This window comes from Gorilla gorilla, chromosome 12, assembly GCF_029281585.2.
Source record: "Gorilla gorilla gorilla isolate KB3781 chromosome 12, NHGRI_mGorGor1-v2.1_pri, whole genome shotgun sequence".
Taxonomy (NCBI): Eukaryota; Metazoa; Chordata; class Mammalia; order Primates; family Hominidae; genus Gorilla; species Gorilla gorilla.
In genome coordinates, this window is record NC_073236.2 from 113,043,095 (window position 1) to 113,066,472 (window position 23,378).

A 23,378-nucleotide genomic window follows, 5' to 3' on the forward strand; every position below is an offset into this window, starting at 1 on the left:
TTATGTTGGTTACCTAAGGGTGAACGGGTGGTGTTTAGTAGGAGATGATGAGACAAAGAGTCTCATTAATTTTTAGTCCAGGCTCGGTGGCTCACACCTGTAATCCCAGCATTTTGGGAGCCCGAGGCAGGCGAATCATTTGAGGTCAGGAGTTCGAGACCAGCCTGGCCAACATGGTGAAACCCCGTCTCTACTAAAAATACAAAAGAATTAGCTGGGTGTGGTGGCACACACCTGTAATCTCAGCTACTGAGGAGGCTGAGGCAGGAGAATCACTTGAACCCGGGAGACGGAGGTTGCAGTGAGCCGAGATCATGCCACTGCACTCCAGCCTGGGCAACAGAGTGAGACTCTGTCTCAAAAAAAAAAAAAAAAGTAGAAGAATTTTTAAATTTATTTTATTATTACTTTTATGGATATATCATAGTTGTACATATTTGGGGGGTTCATGTGATATTATGATGTATGTATATAATGTGTAATGATCAAATCGGGGTAATTGGGATATCCATCACCTCAAACTTTATCTTTTCTTTGTATTGGGAACATTACAATTCTTCTAAGCCTCATTTTTTAACAAAGAAAGAAAAAATAACAATTACAATGAACATTGTGTGTGTGTGTGTGTGTGTGTCTGCATAATGAGATGCATGAAAGGTGGTCACCAAACTGCTAATGGTGGCTGTTTTAGGGTTGTGGGATTTCAGGTGTCTTGTTTTCTTCCTTATGATATCATTTACATTTTCCACAGTGAATATGTATTGTTAATAAAATCAGGGGAAAACTATACTCACCCAGTCAAATTTACTGAGCCTCTATTATGTGTCATGCACAGGACTAGATGTTTTATATATTTCATTTCTTATCCTCACAGCAACACTGCAGTGAATGAGGCCAGTGGGGTTCAGAAGCGTTAGGTAATTTGCTTGATATCACACAGATTATTAGTAAGTGTGGAAGGGCAAGCTCTAAACCGGGGCTTAACTCCTAGACATTCTCTTTCCTGCCTTTACTCTGAATTCTCATTTAGGGGCTATGCTGTTCACAGGGCATTTATCCTTCATCTGGCCAACTCATATGTCCCTTCACTCACCATGCAGACAAACACCCACCGGGTGCCCCTCACTGTCCCTGATGGTGGGGTTCAAAATGAGTGTTACAGAATCCTTGCCTTCAAGAATTGCAGGTCTCTATCTGTTAGATTTTAGTCTGTAATTGCTGGTGGGGGGCAAGGGCTGTGTGTTACAGATATCTGTGTTGACATCTGTGTTGATACTTGGCACAGGTCTCTGTAAATGTCCCAATTCATTGCTTACAACTGAGGAGTTTAAAGCACACACAAAAAAGCCATGAGCTATGTTTTCCAGCCTTTTGACTCTCTCTTCACCCATAAGGTCTTTCTAATGGGCCACACCTATTATGATAAAATTTTTATACAATAAAGTGGGCTCTGATGACTTCAAGCTCACCATGCATTTAAAAATGAACACAGGCCGGGTGTGGTGGCTCATTCTTGTAATACTAGCACCTTGGGAGGCCAAGACGGAAGGATCACGAGGTCAGGAGATCAAGACGGTCCTGGTCAATATGGTGAAACCCCGTCTCTACACAAAAAATTAGCTGGGCATGGTGGTGCATGCCTGTAATCCCAGCTACTTGGGAGGCTGAGGCAGGAGAATTGCTTGAACCTGGGAGGCGGAGGTTGCAGTGAGCTGAGATCGCGCCACTGCACTACAGCCTGGGTGACAGAGCAAGACTTCGTTTCAAAAAAAAAAAAAAAAAAAACACAAAACCCTATCTCCACATCTTAACAAAGAACAGAGAACAGAGGACTCTACAGTTACGAGGAAAGACCATGCTTTCTGTGCTATTTGTTGGCTATTTGGAGCATGAAGGATGTGAACAAAGGTTTCCAAAGAAAGAAGGAACAAGAGATGTTATTTTAATACAAAATCAGAGGGAGGAAAAAAACACATTGCATTTATGCACACAGTTTTCTTATTTAAATATACAGAAACACTAAATGTATTTTCAAAACTCATCATTGTATTGTCACTGATTTTAATTAGGAAAGAAAAATTGCTGAGGGTGGTCTGGAGGCTCAGGGTAACGAGGGGGTCTGTGAACGGATGTAGATGAAGACAAGGTCTCCCCATTTCTGACCCTCTTGGGCCCCCTTCTTTAGACCAGCAGCCTTGGACTCCCCTCAGCACATAGACCCCGAAGGCGAAGAGTCAGGAAGAGGTGGAAACAGGGGAGTACGGATGTGCGTAGTTGACCCCGGCCACCTTGGGCGTCTGTCCCCCTCTCCCCAGCTGCCCAAGCCTCCCTGCTCTCACAGGCCAGCCAAGTAGGTCCCTCTCCAAGTGCCTGGCCCTTCCTGCAGCTTCACACTCATCCCTCTGCCTAGCGTCTTCTTCCCAAATGCAGTCCAACACTCATCAGTGAAGATCTTTGCTGCATCCTAATGGCCAGGATGGTTCACGTTAGTCATTCTCTGTCACTTTACTGACAGTTGCACAATCTACACCCAGAAAGTGACTGAGACTTCTTCAAGACCAGCATCTCCATCCACCTTTTCCTTTCCGTGGTACTTAGATGGTGCCTGGCTAGTGGCAGATGCTTAGAGAATGTTAATCATCTTCCCCACCTTTCCCATCATCTACTCAAATAATCCTACTTTGGGATCTGCACCTGCTCTGGATGGAAAGCCATCTGGATGCTGTCAGCATTGTTGAGGCATAGCCCCTTTCAGACTGGGGCCCCAGGGGTGTGGCATGAGTAAGGCACTTCTTTCTTCCTGGAGCACTCTTGTGGGGCTAAACATTTAAACTGTGTGTAATTTCTTTTCTTTTATGAGACAGGGTCTGGATTCATTGCCCAGGCTGGAGTGCAGTGGAGCGATCTGGGCCCACTGAAACCTCCGCCTCCAGGCCTCAAGTGATCCTTCCACCTTAGCTTCCCAAGTAGTTGGGACTACAGGCGCGCACCACTACACTTGGCTAATTTTTGTATTTTTTTGAAAGAGATAGGGTTTTGTCATGTTGTCCAGGCTGGTCTCAAACTCCTGGACTCTAATGATCCACCCACCTTGGCCTCTCAAAGTGCTATGATTACAAGTGTGAGCCACTGCACCCGGTCTAACTATATGTAATTTCTGAAATTCCTTGTATCTATTAAAACGAAAAGGAAATACTGTGAACTAGAGTGCAGACAGTGCATTAATTTTCTTAAGATTAAAAAATGTGTCTTCAACAGTCACAAAAGGCCACATATTGTATGATTCTACGTATATGAAATGTTTAGAATCAGCAAATCCCTAGAGACAATACGTAGATTAGTGGTTGCCGGGGCTAGAGGGTTGGGGAAGAGATAGTAGTGGAAGAAACAGAGAGTGACTGCTAATGCATATGGAGTTTCTTTTGGGGTGGCAAAAATGTTGTAAATTTAGACTATGGTGATGACTACACAACTCTGTGAACACACTAGAAACCATTGCATTGCACACTTAGTATGGGTGAACTCTATAGTATGAAAGTTGTATCTCAATAAAGCTGTTCAAGCAGGCTTCAAAGATATTTCCAACTTGTACCAGGGTGCTGCAGGCCCAGCCCACAAGCTCCCAGGGGTATGAGCTCCTTTTCCTTTACCATTCTGGGCAAGATTTGAGAAGCAGTGATAGGAAAGGAATGGAAACTCCAGCCTGGTCCACAAATAAAGAAAATTGGTACAGGCCTGGGGGGCAGGTCAAGACTGTCCCACACTCCTGGTCAGCAGCTGAAACTGAGCCAGCTTAAAGGGGGAGGATGCCAACGGCCTGGGGCCCATGTCAGAGCTGTGGCCAAGAGTGCCAGGGCTAGTATGGCTCCACACAGCTGAACATTGGAGGAAGGGGTGGGCCAGGGGCAATGCAAGTGGTTGGCTCAGTGAAAAAGTGAAGGGACATTCTGGTGACATGTGGGAAGGGACTGGGCTCCCCATATGGATTCTGAGGAAGATAATTATGGAGGTGGGTGGTGGGGGAAAGGGAGCCTCTCCTCCCGCTGTGTTGGAGAGAGGCCCTCAGAGTGCATGTGTCAGATGCTACAGGGTCTATTCCAAAAAGGGGATTCCAAGGGGAGGGCACCTCAACAAGTCCCCTCCCCTCCACCTGAACAAAACCCAACAAAAACACCAGGGGCAGGCAGAAACAGCTTCTGGAATAGGCTGTACACATTGAAAATGGCCATGTAATGGGGTGCTGATCACTCCTGCAACTGCTTCTAGTAAATTCCTCTGCACAGCTCCGTCCCAGCCTCCCTTCCCACCAACTTAGTCAATACAGCTGCCCCACTCTGCTGGACCTCCACACAGAGGCTGGATGTGCCTGGCATCCCGGTGACTTCCACCAGCCTTGTCACAGTCAGGCACACAGCGGCTCTCTGCCAACATCCAGGCAGAAGCCAGGGAGCAGGTAGGGATGGGGAGGGGGAAGGAAAAGTGCAGACCCAGAAGAAAAATAATCAACAAACATGCAATGGCTTCCTGGGGCAAAATGAGCCAGGAAAACGTGGACAATAAATGATGAGATTATCATAGCTTGGGGGACCATACCTCCCAGTATGCCTGGCATAGACCCAGTTTATCCCTATAGACCTAAGTAGATCATTAATAGCAAATAATAATCACTCTCCAAAGTACTCTGCTTTGAAATATAAATTATATGACCACCCAAGTGAGAGCACTTCAGGCAATTATTGTGAGATACATTCACGAAAAGAAAGAGAAATAAATTCAGCTCAACATATTCATTGATAACCAACTTGCTGAGGGGCCTTGCGCCAAGTGCCACAAGAGAGCCCTGTATTAGTTTTCTATGCTGTGTAACAAATGATCACAAATTTAGTGGCTTAAAACAACACAAGCTTATTTCCTCACACTCTGTGGGTCAGGAGCCCTGGGTCCTCTGCTTAGAGCCTCACAAGGCTGCAATCAAGATGCTGGATGAGCTATGTTTGCATCTGGAGACCTGCCTGGGGAAGAACTTGTTTCCACACTCAGTCACATTGTTGGCAGAATTCATTTCCACATGGTTGCAGGCTCTCAGCTAGAGGACACCCTCAGCTCCTAGAAGCCACCAATTTCTTGCCAAATGGGCTTTCCCAAAATAGCCACTTACTTCATCAAGCAAAAAGAGTCTCCAAAAGGAGTTTGCTAGCAAGATAAGGTATTATATAACATAATAAGGGAAAGGACATTCCCATCACCCCTGTTGTATCCTATTAGTTAGAAGCAGGTCACAGGTCCTGCCACATTCAAAGATAGAGGATTACATAAGAGTGTGAACACCAGGAGTTAGAGATCATGGCCAGGGGATGGCATGAATCTGTCTTCATGTCCTTAGAGAGAAAACATGTCCACAAGTAATTGAAACACAAGGCAAAATGAAATGAATGCTCTACATGAGGAAGCCAATTCTATAGGAGCATCCAGAGGCTTCCTAACCCATCATCCAAGACCAAAGAAGGCAAAAATCACCATTCTCTCTGCACCGATACCACTCACTGAAAGCTAAAGTGCCCTGTGGGTTCCTCCTCTGTGAAATGACTAAATGTTCTCTAAAGTTCTTTTAGACCCAATATCCTATGATGACACCTGGCCCAGTGCAGGTATTCATCAAGCACTTGCTGCCTGAAGGAAGGGATGAAGGGATGAGCAGACACACACATCACACACATTGTGAACCTGTGGGAAGGTTCACAATGCCCAGTTAGTGCTTCTCATCTTCTGTGTCCTACAGTTCCAACCAAGTTTTCCTCTGAATAAAAAAGACTCAAAGGGGAAATATTGGAAAAGCTATTTGATAGTCAGCAATAATGGGTCATACCTACTTCCTGATCCCAGAGCCTTTCTTGTTTGAATGGGCAGTCGAAAAAACACAGTCTGTCTGTTCAGTAAGCCTGAAAGCCCAACTCTGTATGCTTGTGTCTTATTTCGGAGGCCTGCATCTGGGGGTCCGTTTGGGAACATAAGCCATCCACATGGGCCCAAGAACTTCACCCTCCTCAAGTCTTGTTGAGTCTCTGACAGGGTGAGCCAGAGCCAGCCACGGGTGACAAATTATTATTACTGTTTAGACAGGTAAAACATAGACATGATAAACATAAATTGTGAGTTTTCCCAGCTCCTCCCTGACCCCTCCAGAGACAAGCAACATCATAGGTTTTGTTGTGTTTCCTTCCATGGATGGTCTATGCATATTTAAGCATATATTTCACATTACATAATGTATTACAGAAAGGGTGGCACGCATTAAATATTGTTCTGCATTGTTTTCCTCCCATTCAATGATATATATTAGAGATTGTTCTACATCAGAACAGAAATACCTGCCTTATTCTTTGTAATGGCTGTATGGTACTCCTTTGTAAGGACGTGTCATAGTGCATTCCATTCATTCTCCAATGATAGGTCATGTCTAATTTTTTGCTAGTACAAATAATGCTGCAATAACAGCCCTTCCTATTTTTCATCAAGAACATGTGCTTGTATATCTTTAGGAAAAATTGCTAGCAGTGGTACTGCTGGGTTAAAAGGAATGTGCAGTTTTAACTTTGATAGATAGTGTCAAACTGCAAATCTGCCAGTTTTCACCAATGAAGAATTGTGACAGCTCAGCAGCAACACAGGGTGTCTGTCACAGGACATCAAAGCAGTCAGGACAGCATCCAGTCTGCATCTTCTCATTTGACAGACACGGGAGGGGAGAGGCATTGTGCTAAACTTCTCCTTATGTGAGGGAGAAGTTTACATTCTCCAATTGTCATATTGTCCAGCCTGTGTCCATTTGACAATCATGTCCCTTTGATTGTTTTTATATACATTTATACGTCACAAAGCACCTAATTTAGCATCTGGACAATACCATTAGCTTCACTTAGCGCTTACCACACGCCCACCAGACTCAGTACAGGTTTTCACTTTAGTCCTCTAGAAGCCTGTGAGGACGATATTAGCATCCCTTTAGTTCACAAGGAAACTGAGGCTTGGGGAGATAAAATGACTTTGCCCAAGATCTCTCGTGCCTAGGAAGTAGCAGTCAGGATTCCAACCCCATTTCTCTCCCATGCACTAGCTCCTTCCTGGAAATCGCACTGCCCGTTGCAGGCACTCAGGAAATAGGTGCAGGTCTGAGAGGAGGTTCAAGCCCATCTCACACAACAGCCCAAGGCAAGTTAAGTGCACCGTTATCAGACAGTAAACCTCTCTCTCCCTTGCCAGGCAGCACTAACATTCATTTCCATTTCTGGCTATTTGCACTCTGTTACCAGATACTCAAACTTAGCAATGGGTGCGCCTCATAACCGAATCATCTCTCTGCAACACCAAGACCATTTAATTTCTGTTATAATGGCCAACATCAGGTGCTATCTGCCACTGAGACAGCACAATTTTATAGAATTAATTGAGAAAAATCAGCTTCACTTGGAATCTGTTGTCCTCCAAATTATTCCTGTTAATGACTGAGTATCTCACACAATTTTATTCCTACTTTCACACAAATTCTTCAATGACCAACTTGCCAATTAAGGCTGATTCGAAAGTATTTGCTGATCAGGAAACTTTGTGAAGTTGGTCCTGAAATAAAGGAATTAACATGTATTTATACATTTCTCTTAATGTGAAAACTATCAGGTACTATAGATAGAATTGTACCCCCTATGCCAAAAACATTTGGAAAAAAAAAAAAACACAATCTCTATTCTCAAAAACATATTATCAGCTAGGTATGAAAATGATATATGTGATGTTCACAAAGATAAGAATGAGGATTTTTGTGCTTGTACTATCAAAAATAATTAAAAACTTGAACATAACCTTAACGTTCATCAATAAGTAAATGCATAAATAGAATCTAACAACATATGAAAACAAAATGAATTAAAAAAATGGAATCTAGTACATTCCAACGGAACTGAAGACTGCCATTTAAAAGCTTCAATTTGTAAATTAGATAGAGACATGGAAAAGTTTTGATGAAAGAACAGAATATGAAATAATTTCCATGCCATGGTAACAACTCTGTAAAAATATATGTAAACATATGGACAAAGGCTTGAATGGAATCAGCCAAAATTACATTAGCTAGGCAAACAAAATTGTCTGTGGGTGGTTTATAATTGATTAAATATTGGAGTATTAGATTTATATATTTTAAAGTACAAAATTAGGCCAGGTGTGGTGGTGGATGTCTGTAATCCCAGCACTGTAGGAAGCCAAGGCGGGGGGATTGCTTGAGCCCAGCAGTTCAAGACCAGCCTGGGCAACATAGGGAGACCCTATATCTACGAAAAAAAAAAAAAAATAGCTGGGTGTGGTGGCATCCACCTGCACCTGTGGTCGCAGCTACTTGGGAGGGTGAAGTGAGAGGATTGCTTGAGCCTGGGAAATCGAGGCTGCCCCAATCATGCCACTGCACACTAGCCTGGGTGACAGAGTGAGACCTTGTCTCCAAAAAAAAAAAAAAAATTAAATCCTATATTATAAAAGATATGAAATATGAAATATCTAAGTGCTTAAGGGACTCAGAGTTTAAGCAGTAAGTCGAGGTTTTAAAGAAATGTTAAGTCTGGGCTGGGTGCGGTGGCTCACGCCTGTAATCCCAGCACTTTGGGAGGCCGAGGCGGGCAGATCACGAGGTCAGGAGATCAAGACCATCCTGGCTAACACGGTGAAACTCCGTCTTTACTAAAACTACAAAAAATTAGCCGGGCTTGGTGGCGCGTGCCTGTAGTCCCAGCTACTCGGGAGGCTGAGGCAGGAGAATGGTGTGAACCTGGGAGGCGGAGCTTGCAGTGAGCCGAGATCGTGCTTCTGCACTCCGGCCTGGGTGACAGAGCGAGACTCCGTCTCAAAAAAAAAAAAATAAAAAAAAAAAAGATATGTTAAGTCTGATCTCATTCACTTGTTTGTATAAAGACAAATACCAAACATGGCAGACCACATGCTAAAAAAAATCTTTCTCAGGAACAATTTGGGCTGTGAATGGATCACATAAGGAAAAAACCAGCCAAGTTAGGAGTTCATGACTGCCTTGGCAGGCTCCTCTGCCTGCTCGTGTTTCATTACCACCATCCTATAATTATGCCTCAACCACTGTCCTTTATCCACACTGGCCATGCCCATCACTGCCATCTCTCCTGGGCCACATGATGATACTGGCCATGAACATGAGATGCGACAGGCTGAAGGTTAGTGCTCATATTGTTGTGCCTCATCTTTATTTTTTTCATTAGTTGCAGAGGTTCTTTCCATTATAATCCAACTGTAAAAATCACATCTATTTTAAGTTTTTCCAGAAACCTACAGAAAATAAGATACATGTCATAATTCTATTTCTAAATTTAAAAAAGGCAGTGTCTTGTCTGGCCATTATAGGAAATCTGAAATTATTATAAGAAATTAGAAATCTGGCCATTATTAGAAATCAATGTCCTGTCTGGCCAAATAAGAAATCTGAACTCTGTGATTCCAAGCTGACACTTTTGTGGGATTTTTTTTCTTTTTCTTTTTTTTTTGAGACAGAATCTTGTTCTGTCGCCCAGGCTGGAGGGCAGTGGAGCAATCTCGGCTCACTGCAAACTCCACCTCCCGGGTTCAAGCGGTTCTCCTGCCTCAGCTTCCCAAGTAGCTGGAACTACAGGTGTGCACCACCACACCCAGCTAAGTTTTTTGTTTTTTAGTAGAGACGGGGTTTCACTATATGTTGGCCAGGCTGGTCTCGAACTCCTGACCTCAGGTGATCTGTCCACCTTGTGCCCGAAAAGTGCTGGGATTACAGGCGTGAGCCACCATGCCTGGCTGAGACTTTTTTTAAGCCACAGAAATCACACAATTCAAAATTGCTATTTGACCCAATACAAGAAATATAAATTAGTTAACAACAAAAATCACTTGTTAATCTTGCCCAAGGCTGTCAGGACATCTCTGGAATGATATCTGGACCAATGTTGCATTTATAATATGATTTTCATCTTTTCCTCAAGAAACATGAGTTAAGAAAACTGCGGTAGCAAGACTAAGGTAGATGTACACCGTTTAGTTTAAAAGTGTTCATTTCAGCCAATCAACTGGTTGTTTGTGGACAATTCTTGAAAACTAGTATAGTATATATTATATATACATATATAATATTTATTACATATATTATATATGTATATATAATATATACAATTTTTTTAACTGATAGATTACTGTGGAGTCAGAGATATAGCTTAAAGTTCTACTTTTTGCTGAAGAATAAGAGTTGGAAGTCAACCTCTGATCAAGCCATAATATTGTGCCAGTCTTTAGGATTTTGGTTTAAACAGCTGCATTGTATATACTTCAGAGGATTTTTTTTTTTAATTTCTCCATTAATCTTAGCATTTGGCACAATTTACTAAAACAGAACATGTGTGTATCCCTGACCCAGTAATTTCACTCCTAGGTATATATATACCCAACAGAAACACCTACTAGAATGTAAGCAGCACTGTCCATGAAAGCCCCAAACCGGAAACTATCCAAATACCAATAGCAACATAACTGACACATTTGGTACATACACACAATGGGATGCTATATAGCAATGAAAAAAATAAGCAAATTAGATACAACAGTAAGAGAAATCTCGCAAATATAACCTTGAGCACAAGAAGACCCTGGTGAGAGAATATCCACTACCTGATTCCATTTGTAAAAATTCAAAAATAGGCAAAGCTGATTGATCTGTGTATAAGGAGTCAGGATACGGAGGACGAATACTAAGTAACTAGAGACTCTTCTTGAGTACTGATAATTCTGTTTCTTTCTTTTTTTCCCTTTTTTAAATAATAAGATTTTGAATCAGGCAGGCTTCTGAGCCATAGTAGGCTCAGAGACTCCAATTTTCTGTTTCTTAATTTGGTGCAGAATACATGGGTATGTCTCATCAAGCTATACACTTATGGTTTGTACACTTCTCAGTTTATCTGTTATACTTTACTAGTTTCTTTTAAAATGCACCCTCAGCCACTGTACCCCCCCCCAAAAGTGACTGTTTCATGTATGTGTATTGCCACTTGACAATACGGCAAACTTAAAACAATTTAAGTAACTTCATTAAGGTTGAAAGTGTTTCACGTATGCTGGAAACAGGAGCAAAAAGATATTAAATGAAAAAATTGGGGGTTGTTTTTGAATTTTATAACAGAACAAACATATCAATCTACAAGGTCAGAAATCCGAAGTAAAAAATTAGAAAGGAGGCGACTTCTGTATCAATAGTGGATCTTGCTCTGCAGAAGGACAAAGGGAGGGACAGGACCAGACAAAAGAAGGGAGAATAAAGACCCAAGGCGTGAGAATTTCGAGTCGGCCTATGGCGGATTTGAAATCAACAAAGGGGCAGCTTAGAAATGGACACTGGAGTGACACAAAGATGGTGTGATTGAGTACCGGGCACTACTAACGTGTGGGAGACACACATTCACAGGGAGTCCAGGCAGCAACAGACCTCAACCCCTTTGCCAAACCAGTGAAAGTGGACAGATGTTAGGTAGTGGGGAGTGACACGTGCACAATTCAGAATGCAGAAGTTCTCCTTTCTTTCCAAAAGAATCTAGTCATTCACAAAAACTCAATCTTACTTGGGCCAGATGATTTTTTTTTTGAGATGGAGTCTCGCTCTGTCACCCAGGCTGGAGTGCAGTGCCGCGATCTTGGCTCACTGCAACCTCCGCCTCCTGGGTTCAAGCGATTCTTCTACCTCAGCCTCCTGCGTAGCTGGGACTACAGGCACCTGCCACCACGCCCAGCTAAATTTTTGTATTTTTAGTAGAGATGGGGTTTCACCATATTGACCAGGCTGGTCTCGAACTCCTGACTTTATGACCCACCCGCCTCAGCCTCCCAAAGTGCTGGGATTTCAGGCATGAGCCACTGCGCCCAGCACGGGCCAGATGATTTCTAATTTAAAAGGGAGGCCAGGCGCAGTGGCTCATGCCTGTGATCCCAGCACTTTGGGAAGCTGAGGCGGGCGGATCACCTGAGGCCAGGAGTTCCAGACCAGCCTGGCCAACATGGTGAAACCCCGTCTCTACTAAAAATACAAAAATTAGCTGGGTGTGGTGGTGCACGCCTGTAATTCCAGCTACTCGGGAAGCTGAGGCAGGAGAATTGCTTGAACCGGGGGGCAGAGGTTGCAGTGAGCAGAGATCGCACCACTGAACTCCAGCATGGGCGACAGAGCAAGACTCCATCTCAGAAAAAAAGGAAAAGAAAAGAAAAAGAAAAAAATTTTAAATGGGGAGCCAGAGGTCTCAGTAGCTGGAAAATCCTGTAAAATATCATCTAAAACCATTCAGTCAGTCATTCTTTCAATATTATCTGTTGAATGGTTACTCTGAGCAATATTTTGGGCTAGAAGCCACCTGGATGAGAAAAGAGGTCCAAATTCTATTTTAAACAAGGTGAGGTGCAGCATTTTGTAACGGGATAGCCTATTGCTAAATTATTTAGTTAACTGCGAATCTCACACCCAACTCATAAGGTTCTCAGCTTGAGGTACTGTTTAAAGGCATGGATCCTTTTATGGTTAGGGTTTCTTTCTTTTTTTGTTGTTGTGGTTTTTTGTTTTTTTGAAACAGTCTTACTCTGTCACCCAGGCTACAGTGCAATGGTGTGATCTTGGCTCACTGCAACCTCCACCTTCCCAGTTCAAGTGATTCTTGTGCTTCAGCCTCCTGAGTAGCTGGGGCTACAGGTATGTGCCACCATGCCTGGCTAATTTTTGTATTTTTAGTAGAGACAGGGTTTCACCATATTGACCAGGCTGGTCTTGAACTCCTGACCTCAAGTGATCTTCCTGCCTCGACCTCCCAAAATGCTGGGATTACAGGTGTGAGCTACTGTGCCTGGCCTAGTTAGTTCTTTGTGTCAACTTTGCTAGGCTATAGTACCATTATCCAATAAAAGATTCATCTAAATGTTGCTGTGAAGGTATTTTGTAGATGTGGTTAACATCTATAATCAGTTGACTTTATTTTTTTTTTAATTTTCGAGAGAGTCTTGCTCTGTTGCTCAGGCTGAAGTGCAGTGGTGTAATCACAGCTCACTGCAGCCTCGACCTCCAAGGCCCAAGCAATCCTCTGACGTCACCCTCTCAAGTAGCTGGGACCACAGGCATGTGCCACCACGCCTGGCTAATTTTTTTTAACTTTTGTAGAGATGGAGTTTCCCTATGTTTCCCAGGCTGGGTGGTTGACTTTAAGGAAAGGAAATTTTTCCTTGATAATGTGGGTGGGCCTCATATGATTAGTTAAAAGGCCTTAAGAGAAAAACTGAGTTTTCCCTGAGAAAGAAGAAATTCTAAGTAAAGAGTGCACCATGAGCTCCTGCCTAGTTTCCGGTCTGCCAGCCTTCCCTACAGATATGGGACTTGCCAGCCTCTCCAATTGCATAAACCAATCCTATTGGTTTTGTTTTTCTGGAGAACTGATTTTCTGTTTTTCTGGAGAACTCCAGTTATCCTGGAGAACTGATACAGATGGTAATCAAACCCCTTGAGTTCAAGGCCTGGCTCTGCCATGTCCCCATCTGGGTGTCCTTTTTACTTTTGTTGCCTCATTTGTAAAATGAGGATAATAACAGTAACCTAACGCATAGTAATCAGAACCACCCCTAGCACAGAGTGCTTTGAAAGTGTTTGTGAAATAAATAACTGTGGTTCCAAGTTGCACAAAATTCTGTATTTCTTAGCTGGAAAACCTGAGTTTTCTTTATTCCCAATAATTTGCCATCAACCAAACATGATGACTCTTCCCCACACCAAGAATTACATAGCCTTGGGACAACAGCTCCTCACCAGCCACGCCAGCCTAACCCCACTCAAAGGAATGATGCAGCAAAGCTGAGGTCACAGCACTTCTGGAACACTCTTAATTCTCCAAGTTCTCAGCTGCTAAAAACAGCTGAGCTTAAAGAGGCTGCCAGGAAACAGACTCCACAGAGAGCTATTCCTACTATTTGCAAGGGTGAGTTTTAGAAAGGAGTCCTAATCATTCCTTGTGTTCCCACTGTTAATCCCTACAGCAACTTGCCATGGCCCCTTGGGATGAAAGATTAAATGGGGAATCAAAGTGTTGTTTTTGTGGACACACATTTTAGAGGGAGAATATGATGCTGCTGCTGATGGTGATGATAACTTTTACTGAGCACTTACAAGATGCCAGATGCTGCTCTCAGTGCTAACCATTAACTCAAGTAAGCCTCAGAACAACCCCAGATGTAGATACTGTTAAGTTGGTGCAGAAGTCACGGCAGTTTTTGTCATTAAAAGTAATGGCAAAAACAGCAATTACTTCTGCACCAACCTAATACAACCATCCTCATTGCACAGATAAACAGAAAGTGGCCAAGGTGAAATCTGAACCCAGGCTTTCTGGCTCTCCCTCCTGTGCACGCTACCGCTGAGCCTGGATTGTGACGAGGGAGGAGGGAGGCGAGGGAACAAGTACAGAACAGGGCTGTGATTGATGGGAGTTCTTGGCAAGCTCGGGTTCAATCAATGGTTAAATCAGCTTATTTTAAATGAAACAAGTTTCAAAGACTGAAGTAGAACAAATCATACACCATGTTCCTCCTTGAATTTCTTTTGTTCAAGTGTATAATTTGTGCCCACTTTTATACATAAATACCAAAGCTCACAAAAGATTCATGCTATGGTATTTCAACCTTATGTCTTCATATTTAAAAAAAGCAAGGCAAAGCGATTTTGAAATTATTTCTCATTTATGCACTAGCAGTGCAATGAAATCAAACACCTGCTTATTTGAAAAATGATAAAACACATTTATTCTTATTTGCTCCCATATTACACCAAGTTTTCCCTACAGGACTTCATGTTGACAAAGATATCTTGTTCTACAGGATTCCTGTGAATTAAGTCTTAGAAGACTTTTCTGGAATATGTCTTTATACCTCAGAAAACAAAAAAGATACACAAGATCAGATTCTATCAGAAACTGGTAAATTTTCACACCAGGAAGATAGACTGGGTCTCAGATACTCTTGTCCAACTTCTCTGGCTCTCAATATTTTTCTATGCCCCAAGAAAATGATCTGAACACACAATTCACATTTTTTTTTTTGAGATAGAGTCTCACTCTGTTGCCCAGGCTGGAGTGCAGTGGCACGATCTCAGCTCACTGCAACCTCGGCCTCCCAGGTTCAAGCGATTCTCCAGCCTCAGCCTCCTCCCAAGTAGCTGGGACTACAGGTGTGCGCCACCACGTCAGGCTAATTTTTTTGTATTTTTAGTAGAGATGGAGTTTCACCATGTTGGCCAGGCTGGTCTCGAACTCCTGACCTCAAGTGATCCTCCTGTCTCAGCCTCCCAAAGTGTTGGAATTACAGGCGTGATCCACCGTGCCTGGCCACAATTTACTTTTACCCCAGAGACCTGCCTATAGTCATGCTGTCCTTTGGCTTATAGTCCCGTGGAGCTAATGCAGGATCATACAGAATCCTGGGTCAGAGAAGCTATTAAGGGGAAATTCTCAGATAGCTATGGCAGGAGAAGAGACGTGGAAGTGCCACAAATGAAGTTTACGCCAAGTCCTGAGACCTGATTTTGGCCAACTGTGTAAACTTGCCTTGCTGTGGAACTCTTTCCAGAGATAGAAGCATTGAGAATAATGCAACAACCCTGCTAATGTTTGCACCTAGAGAGGTTGCGCTGACAACAGCCAGGCCTTCACGTCCCATGAACATCTTTGTGTACCTGGCCTAGGTCCCCAAGCTCAAGAATGGCACCCCGGAATTCTGGGGACACAAAGTCCTTCTCTGGGGCCACCTGCCTCTCCCCTTTCTGAGTTCTGTCTTCCAGGTGTTTTACTGGAGCAGCACCAGCAGAAGGTGGGAGAGGGAGGCTGCTTTCTCTCCAAGATCCCTGTAAAAACGGGCTGGTCATACCGGCATTCCTTGTCTATGGATTCCCTGCCATGAGGAACAGACTGCAATGGATGTTCACAGAGTGCTTTAAGAAGATTACATCCTTTTAAAAATCCATAAAATTATTACAAAAAAGAAGCCAACAAAACACTCCTTCCTGAAATTGTTCCCTTTGGGTAATAATATGAAAACATGTTTCCCATTGGAGCTCTCTTACAAGAAAAAACCTTCACTGTCAGATTTCTAGGTTTCTAATATTGAGATTCCTAGTATTTACGTACTCTGAATCCATGTTTGTGTGTATGCATACACACATGCATCTATAATTTAGTTAAAATATAGTATGTGTATATATGTGTGTATGTGTGTATATACATATTAATATATACATATATATAATTCAGTTAAAATATAGTTAAAAACAACCAATGAGCAATGTTCCAGCTAGTCCTTCCAGACAAGTTTTGTAAATTCTGTGAGGCACCTCCTCAAAACACCATCCTTTAAAACCAGCAAGACATAGCCGACTGCTGACTCCCTATGGCTAGAAAGGACACTCAGACAAGAGGCCTTCACTTTGACAGCTATCATCTGTCCTGGGCAAAAGCCAACAGCCACAGCACAGTCCTTCACCTTACACACTAATCTTGTTAAGAAAGCAAATCCTGAGATTTCAAGGCTGGGTTAAGAAAACCAACAGGTTCTCAGTTAACTTAGTGGCAAATGTAAGTGGCATCAATGAGTTCTACAATGCCAAGTATCGCCCAGTCTGGGAACAAAAACATTCCTGCCTTTTTTTTAATGAATGGCAATTTAAAATGATAACTTTATGCTAAAGATTCACCTTTAACTTGTCATCTAACCAGTTATCAAAGCAACAGTGCAACACAGAATTCTGGCTTTGGGTGTCACTTCACATGTCAAGGCGCTGCAGCGGTGACTTGCAAGGTGTTTAGACGGCGGGCGAGAGGCTGAGTGCGTGGAAAGCCCTGCTGAAAGCCTGTTTTAAGCTTCCATTCGGTTCATCTGCTTTCCCATGGGCAAGCAGCGCCTATCACAGAGCTACCCCAGTCTTAGGTCAGCAGACAATATGGGCGAAGTCTGCAAGAGACGCACTGGCTTGGGTGTGGTCACTGGCAAAGAAAAGCACTGGTCCCCTAGCAGCGGCTCCCAAACCTAGAGCCTCACCCTTGCGGGATCATTTCCACCCGCTTCTCCGCAATTTGACCACAATCCGCACCAGCCCTTACGGCTCCCCCTGAGAAAGCACAGCTGCAGCCCCTAGACTCCGGCCGCCTCGGCAGACAAAGCCGCTGCTCGGGGGAACCCGCGTTGCACCGAGGCGACCTCCAGTCTTTGGCACCTGCGTCGCCGCCCGGCAGCTCCGCGCCGCTAACCACGCCGCGTCTCGGCAGCGGGTGGACAGCGCGGGGCGGGCGGCGGCGCTGCACCAGAAGGCACCCGAGCCGGAGTGGGGGGGTGGCTGTCTGCAGGCCCCTAGGCCGGGGGAGCGCCTCCCACACGGGATTCCCGGCGTGGCCAGGCCCCCATACAACCCCAAAGCCAGCACGTGCCCGGAGGTTCCGCAGGGAGTATTCCCAGCACCAGAAAACTGCACCCTCGCGTCCTGGGTGGCCCTGGTTTGTCGTCGGGTGGACACCAGGGTCGGCTATTGTTCTCCGGGTCTCCCCGAAGGGAGACCCGCCTCCCTGGCAGCACCTGCTGCTGGGCAAAGCCTTTCAGCTCCTCGAGAAAAGGGCGTGCCGTGGGCGCCGCGGAAGATCACAAAACCCTAAGCGAGTCTCTACCGGCTGGTTTCAAGCCTGGAGACAAAGCTCCTCACCAAGCCAGCCCAGCCCAGCCCGGTCCCGGATCTGCCATCCTGGGTCCCTACCCCCGGTCCGAGGGCCACGCCCAGCCGGCCACCTGGGCCGCGGGGCCCCGCGCCTGGAGCTGAGGATCCTCGGGCCCGAGACCGCCTCTCAGCTGCTTGCCCCTCCCTCCTCGGGAGACTCCCCTTCCCAGGAGGCCCCCCTCCCCCGCACAGCGCGGGTCTTCTCCTCGCTCCCGTCCTCCCTCCTCAAACCCAGGCGGCCTCCACCCGCCTGCATCCCTCCTCCCCTCCCCATTCTTCAGCAGAACAAGCCTCGCCGGGCGCCACCTGCACCGAGCTCCTTCCCTCGTTCTTCGGACCCGCCCCCGCCTCTTCTTTTTCCTCCTCAAACCCTAGTTCCCACTCCCTGCTCCCAGAGACACACTACCTGTCCTAACCCAGCTCCCCAGCCTTCCCCATCCCCATCTTTTCTCAACCGAGGCCTCCCCTCGCCCTCTCCCGGCTTCTCTCCAGCTCAGACTACAGCCCCGTCCCCAGGCCCGGGGCGTCGACGTCGGTGCCCGCTGAGATCGATGCTGCAAGGCGGGCTCCCGCGCTGGGCTCCAGCCGAGGGGCTCAGCTCGGCGCCCGCTCCGGGCTGGGCAGCCGCAGGAGGCCTTTGTGGCTCAGGCAGGAGGCTCGGAGGCGGCGGGCGAGTCCTCTGCAGGCGTCCGCTCCGTTAGCCGGGCGGTGGAACAGACCGCCGGGTCGGGTCCAGGCTGGGCAGATCCCAGCTCGGAGGCGAGAAGGACGGAGGGTGTGTATCTGGGTGGTGTGTGGGACCGGGGACAGCGCAGATCCTGGGACCGGCAGCACTGGCCCCCGGCCAGAGGCGCCCCCGCCCAGCCCTCCAGCGGTCCACTGCACCGCGCCCGGCTAGGAAAGCGGCCCACTGCGTGCTAGGCGCGAAACCCCTCGGCCGAGCCGCCTCCTCACCCCAGGGCTTTGCAACCTCGCGAGCACGCATTAAACGCTTACTATGAGCAAGGCCCGGCACGGCGCTTCGTGGGCGTACAAAGAGGACCCCAAGAGCGCCCCGGCTTAGCCCCGATGGCCACCTCCCAACCCCAAACCACACCTCCCGCCGTGTCCCCTGCGGCCGGGCCCCAGGCTCACCCGGCTCCCCGCCCTTTTGTGCGCCTCACGCAGAAACAGAAGGGGGAGAGGAGGATGTCCTAGCCCGGGAGGGGTAAGCCCACCGACCCCCCTGCCATCACCCACTCCTCCGAGATGCTGCGGCCGCGGGGGCCCGTGGCTCGGTCCGTCTCCGTCTCGCCGCGGCGCCGGAGCTGCGGGTGCTCGGGGCGGCGGCGGCTGCACGCGCGCTCGCTCGGGGGCCGCCTCAGCGCGCCCAGCGCGGGAGTCCAGAGTGGGGAGCGGGGGAGGGGCGCGTGTCGGGGGCTGGGAGCGGCCTCCGCCAATCACCGCGCGGCCGGCTCCTTCTGCCGCTCCCCACCTCAGCTAGCAGGTTAAGGAGAGGCGGGGACAGGCGGCGTCCCGCATCCTCGGCGCCGCGCGCCGCCGCCGCCTGGGGACTACAACTCCCGGCAGGCCCTGCTGCAGGGCCGGGGTCCGAGAGCGGACGGAAGGCGCGGCCGGAGAACTCACCGACCCCCCTAGCACCCGGCTCCGCGTTCCCTCGGGTTTCCATGGCGACTCAGGACACCACAAAGCCTGGACGCGCTGAGGCACGGGTCCCCGGGGAGGGCCGGGGGCGGTTCCGGAGGACACCCCGCCTCCCCTCCCCCAGCTGGATCCCACCCCAGGGGCTGAAACAATGCCGCGGCCGCCTCTCCCGGGCTGCGGCCGCGCTGCCCTCCGCCGCAGGACCCCGCCGAGGCCGCCTGGTTCGCGCCAAGACCCGCTCCGACGCCCGCGGGATTGCAGGATGCAAAGGGCCGGGTGGGAGTTATAGGAAAACTGTTCTCATGAACAAAATGGACGGCCACTTGGGGCCACCGCAGTTCGCATCTGCACCCGGTGAGGTCTCGAACCCGGAGTGCGTTCTCTCCACTGAGAAGATTTTGCCCAGCGCCACGCGGGTGCTTCCCTGTCCAGAGCGCTCAGGCCCAGTGCCTGTCTTATTTCTGGCTTCTGTCAAGGGACAGCGAAGCCTTTGGAAATTATTTATAACCCAATTTACATTCGCTTCACCTGTTTCTTCATGTTTAAATACATACATAATTTACCAAAATAAACAAATCTAAAAAAGGAGAGGAAGGATCATCCCCGGTTTGTCCCACCTCCCTAGCTAATCCCGGTTCAAGTCTTTGCCATTGATCTGTGTTATTTTCTGCAGTTGTAATAATAGTTTGGATTAGTCATTTGCCTCTTTGCACTTAATGTCACTCCAAAGGCGTTGCGATGCGCGTTAAAATGCAGCATCAAGCACCCCCAAGCTGCAGCTGCAGAATCCCTCCCTCCCCGGGCTCCCCGGCGATCCGGTGGGGAGAGGAGTCCCCTGGCAGCCATGGCCTCGTGAGGTGGTTCTCTTTGCAGGATACTTTCAAACAAAATGGTGTTCACTACTCCGGGGGCGTGGAGGGGGTCCCCTCTCCCCATCTCAGCAAAATCTACCCGGGCGCAGGACCCGCAGAGTCCGCCGAGCCCACCAAGGCGGGGTTCCCTGCCGTCCTTCCCCAGAGAGCTTAGGGCCTGGACCAGGCCAGGCTGGCCTTTGAGGGATGCATTTCTGGCTTACCCCACCCCTGAGTCTGCACTCCTTCTCCCCTTCCCAACTCCCCTCTGCTTGGTAAGCAGAGAGCAGGGAGCCCCCAGAGGAACCTCAAAGCATCCCCAACCCAGTGCAGCCCGGGATGTGGCTGTGAAAACTGCTCCAGCTTGGGGCACTGCCCTATGGATTCTCCAGGGCTTGCCCGGACAGGGATGTAGGCAAAATGGACTGGGCTTCAGGGAGGTGGCGTGGAGCTGTCAGCGGCCTCCCGGCGGCGGGGTTCCGAGACTACCGCGCGCGGGCGGTGCTGCGCTTTTTGCTTAAGGGAGAGAGAGCCCTCTAGTGACTGTAAATGTTTTCTGCAGCGTCTCGTAGACCTTAAATTTGGATTCTAGCATCTTAGCTTTCTTGGGCTACCTTCCCTAGTCAGCGAAACGGCTGCCTCTACGTCATCTGTCAGTTTAGGACATTGATAAAGGTTGCACCCAAACCGGGGGTTGCATATGTCCTCAGTCCTCGACTTCGGTTTGTTGTTGCTAAGTTAGGCTCCATTTCCTGGTAAGTAGAAAGAGCACAGAGCTGGGAGTCCCGCATTGCTGGGTTGGAATCCTTGCTCCTTCAGTTTCTGCCTACTTGACCTTGAGAAAGTGACTTACTCCATCTGACCCTTAGCTCCACCCAGAATACTGGGGTCACATACATTCTTTTAACCTTGTCGTGGAAATTAAATGAAGAAATGTAGATAAAGGCCATAGCATATTGCCTGGCATAGTGTGCATGCAACAAATGCAGCTATTATTATTTATCCCACAGAAAGTGGTTATTGAACAGTGTGAGGGATATAAGAATATGTGACACTCCCCACAGTAACAGCCACAAAAGTCAATATGTTGTGATTTTTATTATAAAGCTCATATTACTACTCGGTCAGATAAAGTAGAATAAGAATTCAGACGAGAAAGAAATCAGTTCTGCATAACACTGGGAGATGGAGGAGCTAGAATTTGGATTTCACCTGGATATTGATTTGATGGACAGTTCTAAGCAAAGGTCTGAGATTCCGGGGTGAAGGAGCAAAAGCTTATGGGTGGGGAACCCAAGGGGGTATTTGGAAGACAGCAGAAGAACCCACCATGTCTTGAAAGTCAAGTCCCTGAATGAGGGTGATGGGAAGAGAATGGGGATGGTGAGTTAGGCAGGGGTTGGGGGTCAGACCTCACAAAGCCTAGGGCTACTGGTTTTTATGAGTAAATGTGTTCTGAGTTCCCAACAGCCTTAACAAACTTCAGAATAAATACAAGTTAAAGACCACCATGAAAGGAGGAGGGAGGAAAATCGCACTGTCTGAACTCCTATTATGAGCCCGGGTCTATTTGGTGTTTTACAACACATAATTTAATCCTTGCTACTCCACACAGGAGGTAGCATTGCTCATTTCTTACAAATGAGGCTATCTGGATTTAGAGAGGTTAAACGATTTGCCTGGGAAGTCACACTGCTGTAAGCAGCAGAGCCAGGATTCCAAAGGACATCTCCCTGGTGCAAAGCTGAGCCCTTCCTGCTTCAGCACGTCCTCCCTGCCAGCCTCCAGAAGGCCGGATCTCCAGTGCAGAGAGAGCCTGTGACGGTGAGTGACCCTCAAGGAGAGCCTGTTGCCAAGCCATGGAACCCAGATGTTCCTTCCTCTGCAGCGGCAACCTGTTCCTCCTCGAAGTGCCCCCGGGAAAGGGGCTCTCCAGTATTCCCAGGAGCTTTGTATAATATTAAGTTTCCTCCTCATCCTTCTCTTTTCACTTTTTTTTGCTCCTTATACTTCTCAGTGACAACCCTAGTGTGGGGAACATATTCTGAAGTCTAGTTAGCCATTAAAAAAAAAAAAGTGAGGCCAGGTGCAGTAGTTCATGCCTATAATCCCAGCACTTTAGGAGGTCAAGGTGGGAGGATCACAAAGCCCAGGAGTTTGAGATCAGCCTGGGCAATATAATGAGTCCTTGTCTCTGCAAAAAAATTTTAAAAATTAGCTGAGTATGGTGGCAAGTGCCTGTAGTGCCAGCTATTCAGGAAGCTGGGGTGAAAGCATCACTTAAACCCAGGAGGCAGAGGTTGCAGTGAGCCCAGATTGCTCCAATGCACTCCAGCCTGGGTGACAGAGGGAGACCCTGTCTCAGAAAGAAAAAATAGGCCAGGCATGGTGGTGCATGCCTATAATCCCAGCACTTTGGGAGGCCGAGGCGGGCGGATCACCTGAGTTTGAGACCAGCCTGACCAACGTGGAGAAACCCCGTCTCTACTAAAAATACAAAATTAGCCAGCCATGGTGGCGCATGCCTGTAATCCCAGCTACTCGGGAGGCTGAGGCAGGAGAATCACTTTAACTCGGGAGACAGAGGTTGTGGTGAGCCGAGATCACGCCATTGCACTCCAGCCTAGGCAACAAGAGCAAAACTCCATCTAAAAAAAAAAAAGAAAGAAAGAAAAAAAAAATAGGCCGGGTGTGGTGGCTCAGGCCTGTAATCCCAGCACTTTGGGGGGCCGAGGCAGGTGGATCACCTGAGGTCAGGAGTTTGAGACCAGCCTGACCAACATGGCGAAACCCTATCTCTACTAAAAATACAAAAAAATTAGCTGGGCGTGGTGGCAACCCCCTGTAGTCCCAGCTACTCGGGAGGCTGAGGCATGAGAATCACTTGAACCCGGGTGGCAGAGGTTGTGTTGAGCCGAGGTCGGGCCACTGCACTCCAGCCTGGGTGACAGAGTGAGACTCCGTCTCAGTAAAAAAAGAAAAAAAGAAAAGAAAAAAAAAATTTGGCCAGGTGTGGTGGCACAGGCCTGTAATCCCAGTTACTCCAGAGGCTGAGGCCGTAGAATTGCTTGCGCCCA

General features: G+C 47.3%; 1 protein-coding gene across 2 annotated transcripts in view; it reads right to left on the reverse strand.

Moving 5' to 3' along the window:
* Positions 1 to 19,311, reverse strand: part of DPYSL5 (dihydropyrimidinase like 5) — a 102,616-nt gene extending 83,305 nt beyond the window's left edge. Inside the window, exon 1 of one of the 2 annotated variants that reach the window (XM_019021503.4) lies at positions 18,941 to 19,311. The gene's annotated coding sequence lies outside the window, so the exon portion shown is untranslated. The remainder of the gene's footprint in view (positions 1 to 18,940) is intronic. The other variant, XM_019021502.4, reaches the window with a different exon arrangement.
* Between the last annotated feature and the right edge of the window lie 4,067 nt (positions 19,312 to 23,378).